The sequence below is a fragment of the Tamandua tetradactyla genome, chromosome 26 (assembly GCF_023851605.1).
Source record: "Tamandua tetradactyla isolate mTamTet1 chromosome 26, mTamTet1.pri, whole genome shotgun sequence".
Classification (NCBI taxonomy): Eukaryota; Metazoa; Chordata; class Mammalia; order Pilosa; family Myrmecophagidae; genus Tamandua; species Tamandua tetradactyla.
In genome coordinates this window covers 35,954,968-35,967,056 of record NC_135352.1, presented here as the reverse complement: position 1 = coordinate 35,967,056, position 12,089 = coordinate 35,954,968, and positions in this window count along the sequence as shown.

Genomic DNA, 12,089 nt, shown 5'->3' with positions numbered 1-12,089 from the left:
TCTTCCAGTTAACCAGGACAAAACCTTGGACTCATCCTTAACTCCTTAGTTTCTCTCAAACCCCATTCAATGCATCAGCAAATACTTTTGCCCTACCTTCAAGCTGTATCCAGAATCCAAACATTTCTCACCACCTCCACTGTTAAATATGATCTGAGCCATCATCTTCATTTGCCTGCATTGCATAAGTTAACTCCTAACTAGTCTTCCTGCTTCAATCCAAGCTCGGCTATAAGCCCTGCTATGTACCAGTCATCTTGACTGATCTAAAGCTAAAGGAAGATTATGTCGCTCCTCTGCCACAATCAGTCAAAGGCTAACCTACCTCAGTCACTGTAAAAGCCAAAATTATGACAATGACCAACAAGACCCATGTTATCTGCCTGCCCTTCTTTATCTCTTGTACTTCAACTACTCTCCTACCTGGATCACTCTGCTTCATACTTTGCTGTTTCTCAAATACTTCAAACAAGTTACCACCTTTGGACTTTAGCCCTAACTGTTTGTTTCTTCTTTCTGGAAAACTTTTTCACTAAACTTTTAAATAGCTAACACTATCACTTATCTCGAATTCCTCCCTAAATAATGCAACATATTCAAATGGACCTAAGCTGAGTGTCCTATTAAAATTGCAACCCCCATTCTCCTGGCATACCTTATTATCATTACCTTAAAATTATACACACATAGATACACAAACACACACACATGGATCTCCTAAAACACAATGTAATTTATTAGGTTATTATATTTATAATTTATTACTGGTCTCACCCCACTAGAAAGTAAGCTCCACAAGAGCGAGGATTTTTGTCTCTTCTTGCCTCTGGTAAAACTGATTAACTTAGAATAAAGCTTTATACAAGGTACATATCTTATTGAATAATTGAACAAATAAACTCTAAAACACAGAATTTCCATGTCTACTATGTGACAGGCCCTGTACTAACCTTTAGGAAAAAAAAAAAAAGAGAGAGGCATGGTCTCTACACTCATGGAATTTGTAATTTGTTGAGAAGACAGTCACCACAAAAATAATCACACCAACAAATGCCTAAATTAAACTAGAAAAGTGCTGTGAGGGAAAACGACAACTTATCATAAAATTGTATAATAGAGGGACCTACTTTAAATTGGAGGATCAGGGAAGACCTCACTAAGGAATAAAATATCAAATGAAAATTGGGGGCTAAATAGCAAATGAGCTTATAAAGAATATAAGAACTATTTGTGCAAAGTTCCTGAAATGGGGAAGAGTGAAAAATGGCCAGGGTTATTGGAGTATAGTTAATGGGTGGGAAAACAACACTAATATGTAGTTAAAGAAGTTAGCATGGACTAGGTCCTGCCGGGTATTTTTGGTCATGAGAAGGGATTTTGGATTGTATCTTAGTGCGAAAAGAAATCTTTGAAGAAAGTTAAACAGAGTAATGACATGATGGGACTTTGTGATTTGCACTCTCTATCTGATATGTGAGGGATGACTTAGAAGTGAACAGAAGTGGAAGCAAGAAGGCCACTCAAAATGCAATGACATTAGTTCCAGTAGGAAATGACAACGGAATAGTGTGGCCTGGGTGGTAACTGATCAAAAGCAAATAAATAGATGATGGGATGGTTAGGTTAATGTGTCAACTTGGTCAGGTAATAGTGCCTAGTTGAGTAGTAATGCAAGCACTGGCCTAAACCATTATTAATGTGAGACTAAATCATGGACTTAAATCATCAGCAAGTTGATCGCATCTATGGCTGATTACAGCTACAATCAACTAAGGAGAGTGTTTTCAGCAATGAAACATGCTTAACCCAATCATTTGAAGGCTTTAAAAGGGGAAATGATGAGTTCAGCAGTAAAAAGTGACAATTTTCATCTATACTTCAGCCAGCTCACCTCTCCTGGGGAATTCACTGAAAACTTTCATTGGAGATGCCAGCTTGTGGCCTGCCATACAGAATTTGGACTTAGGTTTCCCCACAATATGTGAGACACTTTTATAAAATCTCATACTACTTACAGATATCTCCTGTTGGTTCTGTTTCCTAGAGAACCCTTACTAATACAGATGGATATTATTCTAGTTTGCTAGCTGCCAGAATGCAATATACAAGAAATGGAATGTCTTTTAAAAAGGTGAATTTAATAAGTTGCAAATTTACAGTTTTTAGGCCATGGAAATATCCCAATTAAGGCAAGTCTTATGGAAATATCCAATTTAAGGCATCCAGGGAAAGATACCTTGGTTGAAGAAGGCCAATGAGGTTCAGGGCTTCACTTTTATCTGGAAAGGCACGTGGTGAACATGGTGTCATCTGCTAGCTTTCTCTCCCAGCTTCCTGTTTCATGAAGCTCCCAAGGGGCATTTTCCTTCTTCATCTTCAACAGTCGCTGGCTGGTGAACTCTCTGGTTCTTGTGGCTATATCATTCTCTGCTCTCTCAGAATCAGAGTCTCCTCATTCTCCCATCATTCTCAAAAGGAACTCTCTTCTTCATAGTTCTACGATGTTCTGAAGTTTTTTCCAAAATACTTCTTCTTTTATAGGGTTCCAGTAAACTAATCAAGAGCCACATAGAATGGATAGAGACACATCTCCATCTAATCAAGTTTAATAACCACAATTAATTGAGCCACATCTCCATGGAGATGACCTAATCAAGTTTACAACCTATAGTACTGACTAAGGATTAGAAGAAACTGTTGCTCCCACAACATTGATTAGTATTAAAACATGAGTTTTCTAGGGTACAAAACTCCTTTCAAACCTGCACAGGTATAAGGTATGTTTTTAAATTAAAATGTCCAGGACTTGGTGATAGATTAGATACAGAAATAGATATTACTCCCTGTTTTCCACCATAACCAAATGACTAGACACAGATTGATACGAGTGTTAGGCTAAGAAACAGATATTAATATAATGACTCCTCAGTAATCTCTGTGGGGAGATTGGGATTAGGAAGAAGGTATTGGTGAACACTTAAGTCTGTTGTTTACATTTATTTTGGTTCACTTTTTTTTTTTAATTTGGTATGGCAGGCTCCAGATCTCCAGCATGGCAGGCGAGATTTCTGCCACTGAACCACTATTGCACCGCCCTTTGGTTCACTTTTGTGATCATCCTCTACTAGATAAATTTTAGCCCAAATTGAGTCCTACAAAATAAACATAGGTTGGAAATTTTACATAGTATATAATATACATAATTTTGAATCTTATTTCTTTGTCTTGGACCAGTCACCATGTAGAGTTAGTGAGTCTTCTTTAATTGTCATCTTCAGGTCCCATGTCCAAAAGCCCCAATCTGCCTTGCTCCCCTTTATTTCAAAGGCTAGTTGTACTTTTCCAAGGGCTTGAGGTGGGACTAGGTGGGGAAACAATGCTGGCCTATGGCAAAGACTGGATAAGAATGTAGATATCTTGACTCCTGAGAAACCAAAACCAAGAGCAGAGTAAGAATAGACTAATCATCAATATGTTAAGTCTGGGTATATAAAAGGTTTAAGTATTCTTTGCGTACATCTTGACTCTCCTACAGTGCTGGTGCTCTTACCCTGCTGTCCTGTGCAGGCCTGTGCCTGTTGGGGTATGTGGCAGACTGCTGTTTCATCCTCTTCTACGTAGAAGCTCTGCAGGATGTAACTAGTACTGTCCAGACTGCAAAACTCTCCAGGTCACCTACAAATGTTTGTAAGACTTGGCTTTCCAGGTGTCACCCAACCCCACCCAACCCCACTCCAGTAGAGGTTCTGCCGTGGTGATCTCATCTCTCCTGGGTTCCATCATCATGTCTTTTATTGGGGGAAATATCTTGCAAAAGTAACCAACCTCCAAACCCCAGAAATTGCACTTTGAGACATGCACAGGCCCACTCTTGGGTTCCTGGGGTTGTGTTTGGGAAGATAAGGGAAAAGTGTATGTGAACTTAATCTGGGCACCAGGGTGCTGGAAAGCTTAAAGACCTAGCCTGTTTCAAAGGAATCTAAAGTCTGATTTTATTTTTCAGGAATGGAATTTGTTGTATAACAATGGAAGTCTCAGTTTCTAGGACTCAAGCAGCAAAGGCAGGGTTCTGGATTAGCTGCTGCGTCATCTTTGAAATCAATACACCACCAGGCTCAACATTCAAGAGTCACCATTTGGATAGCACATTGGCACAGGGAACACATGGATAATATCCAGAAATCAAGCCTAGAGCTTAAATGAAATGTGTATATTAGTCAAAAAATGTAGTCTTAATCATTGTTTCAGTTTATTCACTTGATGTTTTGAAAATTCCAGTGATTATTTTTGCAATGAGTATGAATACCACAAAGTCCATTAGCTTTATCCACTTTAAAAAAATTAAGTATTTGGTTCACTTGGTAAACGACTAAAGAAAAAAAGAATAAATGTTCTAGAGGACCAAATTTGGCAGCAGACACGATCAGGAATGTAGTCCAAATATGCAGCTATGAAAGGTACCCACACCAAAGGGAAGCCAAAGGCAAAAGTGACATTCAAGAGAGGCCTGTTCAATGAAACAGAGTATGATGGTGGAGCTATTTTATCTACCCCAGTTTCTAGTACCTTTTCTGGACTACTGGGCAAAGATGGGCAGGTGTGGACCAGATGAAGCCTGTCTACATCAAAGGCAGTGAAACAGACGGCTGGTGATTGGAAGTGAAAAACATTCCAAGGGAGAGTGACTTTTTCTTTCCTAAGCTCCATTATGGAGCTTGACATCATCCCATTGAAGAGACTGGAATTCTTATTCTTCCAGAGTTCTAAGACTCTACCAGATGAATAGATTATAGCTTACTTGCTTTTTCTTACCTTTGGTCGTATAAAGTTATCCAAAAGAATGACTACTGTAAACATAGCTCTTAAAGGAATCCTTAGTAAGAAGTTGATATAATGTAAAAATTCCTCTTGATGAGAATTAATGAGAAAACTGTAGGTTTTCATTTCAGATTCTGAATAGCTATTTATTATGGCTTTCAAATCACAATGGCTGAACTCTTGTGTCTCTCGTATAAACTGAGAGGTCTTTAAAACACTGCCTTGTTGCTGTTAAATTAGATAAGATCTTTTTTATTTTCATATCTCAAGCTAGAAGTAGTCAAATTCTTCAATGAATTCCAAAGAACATTGCACAATACCAGATATCACGAGCATGCTCCAAACCCAAGTGGGAATAACGTCTGGAATTTAGGGTCCTGCCAGATTTACACATCTTGAAACAATATGGTTCATAGCAGCACAGAGATAAGCTGCCACAATCTTCAAATGGTAATCCAGTGTGCAAAGGAACATTGTTTTCACACACACACATCCCCCTTCCATCCTCATGTCTTGCCCTTGCACATGTTTTCAAAATATTTTCCAGTTTGTCAGGTGTTTCTTCTAAGATAGTAATATGAGTATTTTAATAAAGTCATATCCCAGGTTTCATTCAATTATTTATAGGGTTTTTTGTTCCAAAGGAACAAAATAATATTAAATTAACCAAAAGAATTAAGACGAAACAAAATAGGTTAGGGAATTAAGATAAAACTATAAATGAAGGAGGCACAAAATCCAATACCCTAGAGTTCACTGCTCTAGAAGGCCGAAGGATGCCATAAACTTGATGTTAGCCTCCCTGGAAGCCAGTGAGAACATGTGCTCACAATCAATGACATCATTTCCAGTGTTTTAAGATAAAAGCAAATAGTTATTCAGGTTAGACCCAATTATTCCTAATATTGAGTCAGGAGGGACAATTTTCCCATAGGCCCTTGTTCTAGTTTGCTAGCTTCTGGAATGCAGCACACCAGAGACAGATTGGCTTTCAATAAAAGGGGATTTATTTAGTTAACATACAGTTCCTCAGAGGAAAGGCAGCTAACTCTCAACTGAGGTTCTTCTTACATGGGAAGACCCAGGGCAATCTCTGCTGGCCTTCTCTCCAGACCTCTGGGTTCCAACAACTTTCCCTGGGGTGATTCCTTTCTGTATCTCCAAAGGCCTGGGATGAGCTGCAAGTGCTGAGATGAGGTATGCTGAACCGCTTGGGCTGTGCTACGTTGAGCTCTCTCATTTAAACTTCTAGTCAATTAAATCAAACATCATTCATCTGTTGCTGATTCTATCTGCAGTCAGCTAGGAGACGTGCCATTGGCTCATGTTCACAGCACTAGAACTAGGCACCTTCACCTGGCTAAGATGACACTTTAACCTAACTACCCCAGCCTTCATAGATTGCATAATGTAGTAAACAATATTCTTAATGAAATCCTCACTGGAGTCATACTCACAAGCTTGGGATTTATTCTCTCTCCACCTAGGCCTATTCAAGTATCTTCTCCATTCCATATGCAAAACCATCCTTTCAGCAAAACTAAAATTGGAAGACGTTGCCCTGGTGCTTATATCCCTTAAGTGGATTTTCTGTTGCTTTGGGATCAAGACCAGAATTCTTAAGGTTACATCCTAGGCGCTATGTATTCTGACCCTACTTGCCTTTCCAAACTGCATTTCAATTAAGTCCATGTTCCTTTGTCATGGGCTCTCAGAGAACCTGGTGCCTTCATGTCAGAACAATTATCTCAGTTTGTAACCCTACATTCATTCACGTGATTACCTAAGTAATGCCTGACTCTACACTGCAAGCTCCATGATACTGGGTTCCTTGTTTCTTTTGTTTGCAATTGTGTTCCCAATGCCAAACATATTTCAGGTTCAATGAAAACTTGAATAAATAAATGGTGCGCAGATTAATTAATTAATTAACTAATTGATTAACAAATGAACAGAGTGAGTTTTACATCCTTCAAAACCACAAAACAGCGTCAAATCAAAGTGTAAATTTGTTGGGGGTTCAGAAGGTGTCCAACATGAGGCTATACAAACACAGTTCTATGGTAGTCAAACAATTTAAAGATAAGCTTTAGTGCTGAGAGGAGAGAATGAAATGCATACCAATTGGGTAATCCTCTGAAACCATTATTCATCTCAACAAAAGTTGTTTTAAGTATTGAGCAACTGTGAATTTTGAATATAGTTTTTGAATGTACTTATTAATTAGAGAATATTAGGTTTTGACAATCACCTAATCTGGGTAATATTCAAGATTCTTGATTGACTCATTGAAAAAGATCTCTGTGTAAAGCCACTTTGATGTAAATGTCCCATCTGTGATATGAAGTGGGGTGGGGGGTGGCAGGGATGAAGCATGTCTGTAAAGAAGCCTAGGAGATTATCTCTCCAAATTGCAGCTCATTATTTCAGAAAGTTACATGTAAGGGGCTATAACGACAAATAATTCTACAAATAACAGAGGCCACTTCCAGTTACATTGGTGTAATTTCCTTCAGAAGCAAAGTTTGTCCATTAGTTTTAACAGAAGAATGTGTTATAATATCAATAACTGAAAATTTACAGAAAAATGTCTAGCCACCCATATTTAGTTTCAACCTCAAAGTGCCTTTTCCTGGAAAGTTTATCAACTTTTCTCAACTGTTTATGAATTACTATTATAAGAAAAAAAATTATGACATTTGTATCATTTGCCAGCCTTGTTGGCTTGAGAAGAGTCCAAAAAATAGTTTAAATTGTTTCTAGTTAAACTTAAAAAACAAAGGAAGTGTAAAAAAAAAAAAAGATGATACATTGTGCATTGCACATAGTAGGCATTTAATGAAAGAATTCTGAGTTTAATTGAACTGAATGTGTACTGTTTATGCATGCTACATTGTGGATAAATTAAGAAAGACAGCATTTGAAGCAGAATAGGCCTAGCAAAATGTTGATATAGCCTGGATTAATTACTGAGGCAATACAACATAAACTGCCATTAGAGGGAGAAATTTATCTAGAAAATGAATACTCATTCGTAGTCATCTTAAGTTTCAGCATGATCTTGTTAAAGAGGAAAAACTAGTATTATCTTACCATAAACATCCTGAAGAAAAGTGAAGTATAGAGAAGGAAGAAAAGAAAAAGAAAAGAGGGGAATGATCGAGATGAATCTGGCTTTTGTCAAGCACTAAATATGGAGACACAAAATTCCTATGTTCTTCTTGACGTTTTGTTTACAAACAACCGAGACACTTAAGGACGTGTTTATTCGGTTTTATCTTCTTGCTCTCTCTCTGTACTTTGTGCATCCTGTCCTGTCACTGCCAGTATTCCTGATAACTGGATGAATAGGTCGTGGACAGTGAAGGAAAGCTCAAGGACACACACCCTGCAGCTCTGCTTTCTGTGTGCCAGAAACTGCTTAAGGCATCCAGACTTACCCTATGTGCAAGTAAACAAGTCAGCCTGCTACCATTTCACAGATGCTAGCAGAAGACCTGAGACTCCTGGGTCAGTGACAAAGGCCTTCATTACTTACAGCAAAAGCATTAGCCAGATCTTCATGCCGGTGTGTATCTGTCCCTCAATACCCTCCAGGTCGGTCCCATCGCAAAGGGACTGTCCTGGATGCCTGCAAGTGAAGTGTGCTGCCTTGCAGGCAAGGAACAATGAACGTGTGGGATTCTCTGTTTCTATAGTAAGCAAAAGTCAGCCAGCTCTAGGTATGCAGAAGAGGTGAAGAAATTTCCCCATGCCTCAAAGTTGCTCTCTACCAATACAATCCTGAGGAATGAATCTTGGCTTGGATAAAGAGTGGTCAGGATCGTGCATTCCTTGCATACCCAAAGAGAACATTCAAGGACAGTCAGGGCTGTACACACTGCCTTTCCCAACACTGTGACAAAGTCCCAGTCCTGCTATTAGCCTGGCTCAGCTGCACTTCAGGTGGCCCCTCAGGCTCTCAAGCCAAGCAAGTTACTCAACCACATTGAGCCACAGTGTTCCCTTCAGTAATTGGTGTTCTGCTTTCCTAGGCTGCTCAAGCAAAGACCATATAATGGTTCAGCTTAAGCAATGGGAATTTATTTGCTTATGGTTTTGAGGCAAAAAGAAAGTCCAAATCAAGGCATCTCCAGGGGGATGCTTTCTCCCGAAATGCTGTGGCCTTCTGAGACCAGTTGCTGGTGATTTCTGGTCTTAGTTGGTCACGTGGCCAGGCACATGGTGGTCTCCTGGTCGTTCCCTTTTCTCCTGGGTTCCGTTCACGTTCAGCTTCTGGCTGCTCCCTCTGGGGCTCTCTCCCTCTGTCTCAATTTTATTTTGCTTATAAAGGACTCCAGCAGTAGGATTAAGACCCATACCATAACTGAAGTTGCTTTATCAAAATGTCCTACCTACAGGGGCTCACATCCACCACAGGAATAGGTTCGATTTAAGAACAGGTTTTTCTGGGCTACAAACAGCTTTGAAGCACCCCTGATGCGATAAGAAAACCCCTTGCTAGGATTGAGTGAGTTGGTACATGCCTTCAAAACAGTGTCCGGCACATAGCAAGTAATCCTTAAGTTTTAACTCTCATTTTGATTTCCCAGTTATCTTCTGGATAATTTCTTTTTTCTTATTCGAATTCCTCATTCAAGGTTTTGCAAGAAAATCAAAACCTATGCTTTAAAAAAAAAATCACGTGAGCAGCGATTTAGCTTCTCTTCTATACATCTAAAATGGTATTAGTTATAATACCATCTTCAGGAAAATGAAGATTTGAATCACTTTCTATTTTCTGTGATTCAGATAAGGGTTATCTTTGCCCCTGTAGTTCAGAACATTTGCCTTCAGGCTGTGTCATATGTCACTGGCCCGCATTGTCTCTAATCAGTAACCACTCCCTGCCCAATGAACATGCTAATGCTACTTGTTTCAGAAATTTGCCTTGTTCACCGCTGTTTTCCTAGGATCTAGCACCAAGTCTGACATCAGTTGATACAGCAAAATGATTTGCTCAATCAATCAAAGAAGGGTATAAAACCAGAATTAACTTTGACAGTTTGCCCCTCCCCCATCTCAGCCATGTCTTTTACTTGGGGTTGGCTAATTATAATTTAAACTATTTTAAAGAGAAGCTCATTTATCTCCTTTGCCTGGTTCCCTACAAGGTAAAATAGAGGGCCTTGGAAATCATGTGAGAATAAATATCTTCTAATCTTACACAATGCCCTTAGCTAATTTTTGAAATGTGGCTGATTTAGGATCATTTATATTTATCTCTGAGATTACGGAAAATATGTTCCAGGTACATTGTTTTCTGATGATGAAGATCAAGAAAAATAGAGAAATTGTTAGTTGACAGATCCTGGATGATTTCCTTCCAGTTTCATATGTCTCAATAGGTTTCAGGAAGTCGTGAGTCCTGTTCAACTCAGGTTTGAATATTCTGACATGAGACCCATATGCTTTAAATATTAGGCTGTCAGAAGGAAGAACTACATTCCATTCTACAAGTTTTGGCACTTGACAAATTATCGATCCCCAGGAGCTATATCCTACTTCCATATGAGGTTGGCCACAGGCTGTCTGAAGATAATTTAAAAGACTTTCTCAAAAATGATCTTTTTAAGGCATTCAAACACTGATAAATGCCAGATGAGACTGCAAAAAATCTGATTCATATAAAAAAAGAGTTAATTTTGGCTTAAAAAATGTGAGGACATTTTATTCAGCATCAACAAAAATCATTTCAGTTAATGTATCTAAATTGCTATCCAAATAAATACAAAGAATTGTTAGAAAGTGTCTATGAACTCAGCAGTAACATGGGGGCTTGTGCAAAGTTCAAATGTGTTTGGTCTGCCTTCAAGGAGCTTAATTTAGCAACTTTCCCCTCTCTACTTGCCCACATCTGCCCCCTACATCCATGTGATTAAAAAGCATTCCTCTTCCAAAAGCAAGTTTACTTTGATTGTTGACCATGTTCTAAAATCAGGGCAAACCCAGTCAGCAAATTAATTTTTCAGACATTTCAAAATAGCCCAACATGTTACTCCTTAAAATTATTTTGGAACTTTATTGTATTTTGATCCAATTGGATTACAAATCCCAGCTATGGCAATTCACTGCCTTTCTGAAATTTGTTAGGATAACGTTATGTTCTTTTCTGCAGGTTAGCTTTAATTCCCCATATCCCTGTGAAGTCCAAAACTGTTTGGATTCTCTTTTCGTCTTTTAAATTGCAAACTAAAACTGAACTGCCAGTAAAACTTAAACTTTACTTTCTCCAAAACTCATTCTGCAACTGCAGCAGTATGTATATATATAGATGGCAGTATGTATATATTTGGATGGATGGATGGACCGACAGACAGATAATTTACCCAACATTTATGTCCAGTCAATACAAAATTATTTTTTAAAAGTCTCCATGAACCAAAGAAACAAAATTCTTTGCCCAAAATTCTTATTATCTTGCATTAAAAGAAAAGAACCTGGGCTAATTAGCTATTGTTCCCAGAGTGCTTCCAAGGGACAATGTGAGCTCGCAAATGCTACAGGTAAGAGTCCCACTGCAGAGACCTCTTTAGAACATGGCAAGTTAAAAGATCAGTCCTTGGCCCACTGCTGTCATTTCCACCACACCGCCAGGGCCAAGGACAGAGTCAGAGGGAAATAAATGATTTATGCTATCGGCTGCTCAGGAGTCCCAGAAGCTCATTTGTATCCACACCTCTACCACCAGCAGGAAAAAAGAGGGGCAATCTCCTTTGCACTCCTAAATTTGCCCCTTTTTTTCTACAATGTCACAAACATTTGAGGAGAATTCAACTTTAGGGTCTATGTATCCCATCAGCTTTCAAATAAAGAACTAAAATTGATGGAGATTGTAAGTTTCGCAAGATTCAAACCATAAATGACTTTTAGGGGTTAAAATGCAGCTGTTAAACAGTCAAAAGTGTGTGAAGAATATTCACCAGATTTTTTGCTTTTCCTAATATTTAAATATTCTGAACTTCAAAATACATCTCTTATTCTTTCCAGTATCTATGTAGCCCTTCGTAGAGTTTACGAATCGAGTAAGATTATTTTATATAAATTCATTTCTTCATGCATTCATTCAACAATGAGCTGTGAGAATGTTCTAGGCACTGCATTTGTCACCAGAAATTTATCAAAAATAAAATAATAAAAAATAAAAGAAATAAGAAATCCTTTTTACCCTCAAAAAGAGGAGGCAGCTATCCAAAGTGCTAAGGTTTCCTGCCATAAAAGGTAAAGTTGCG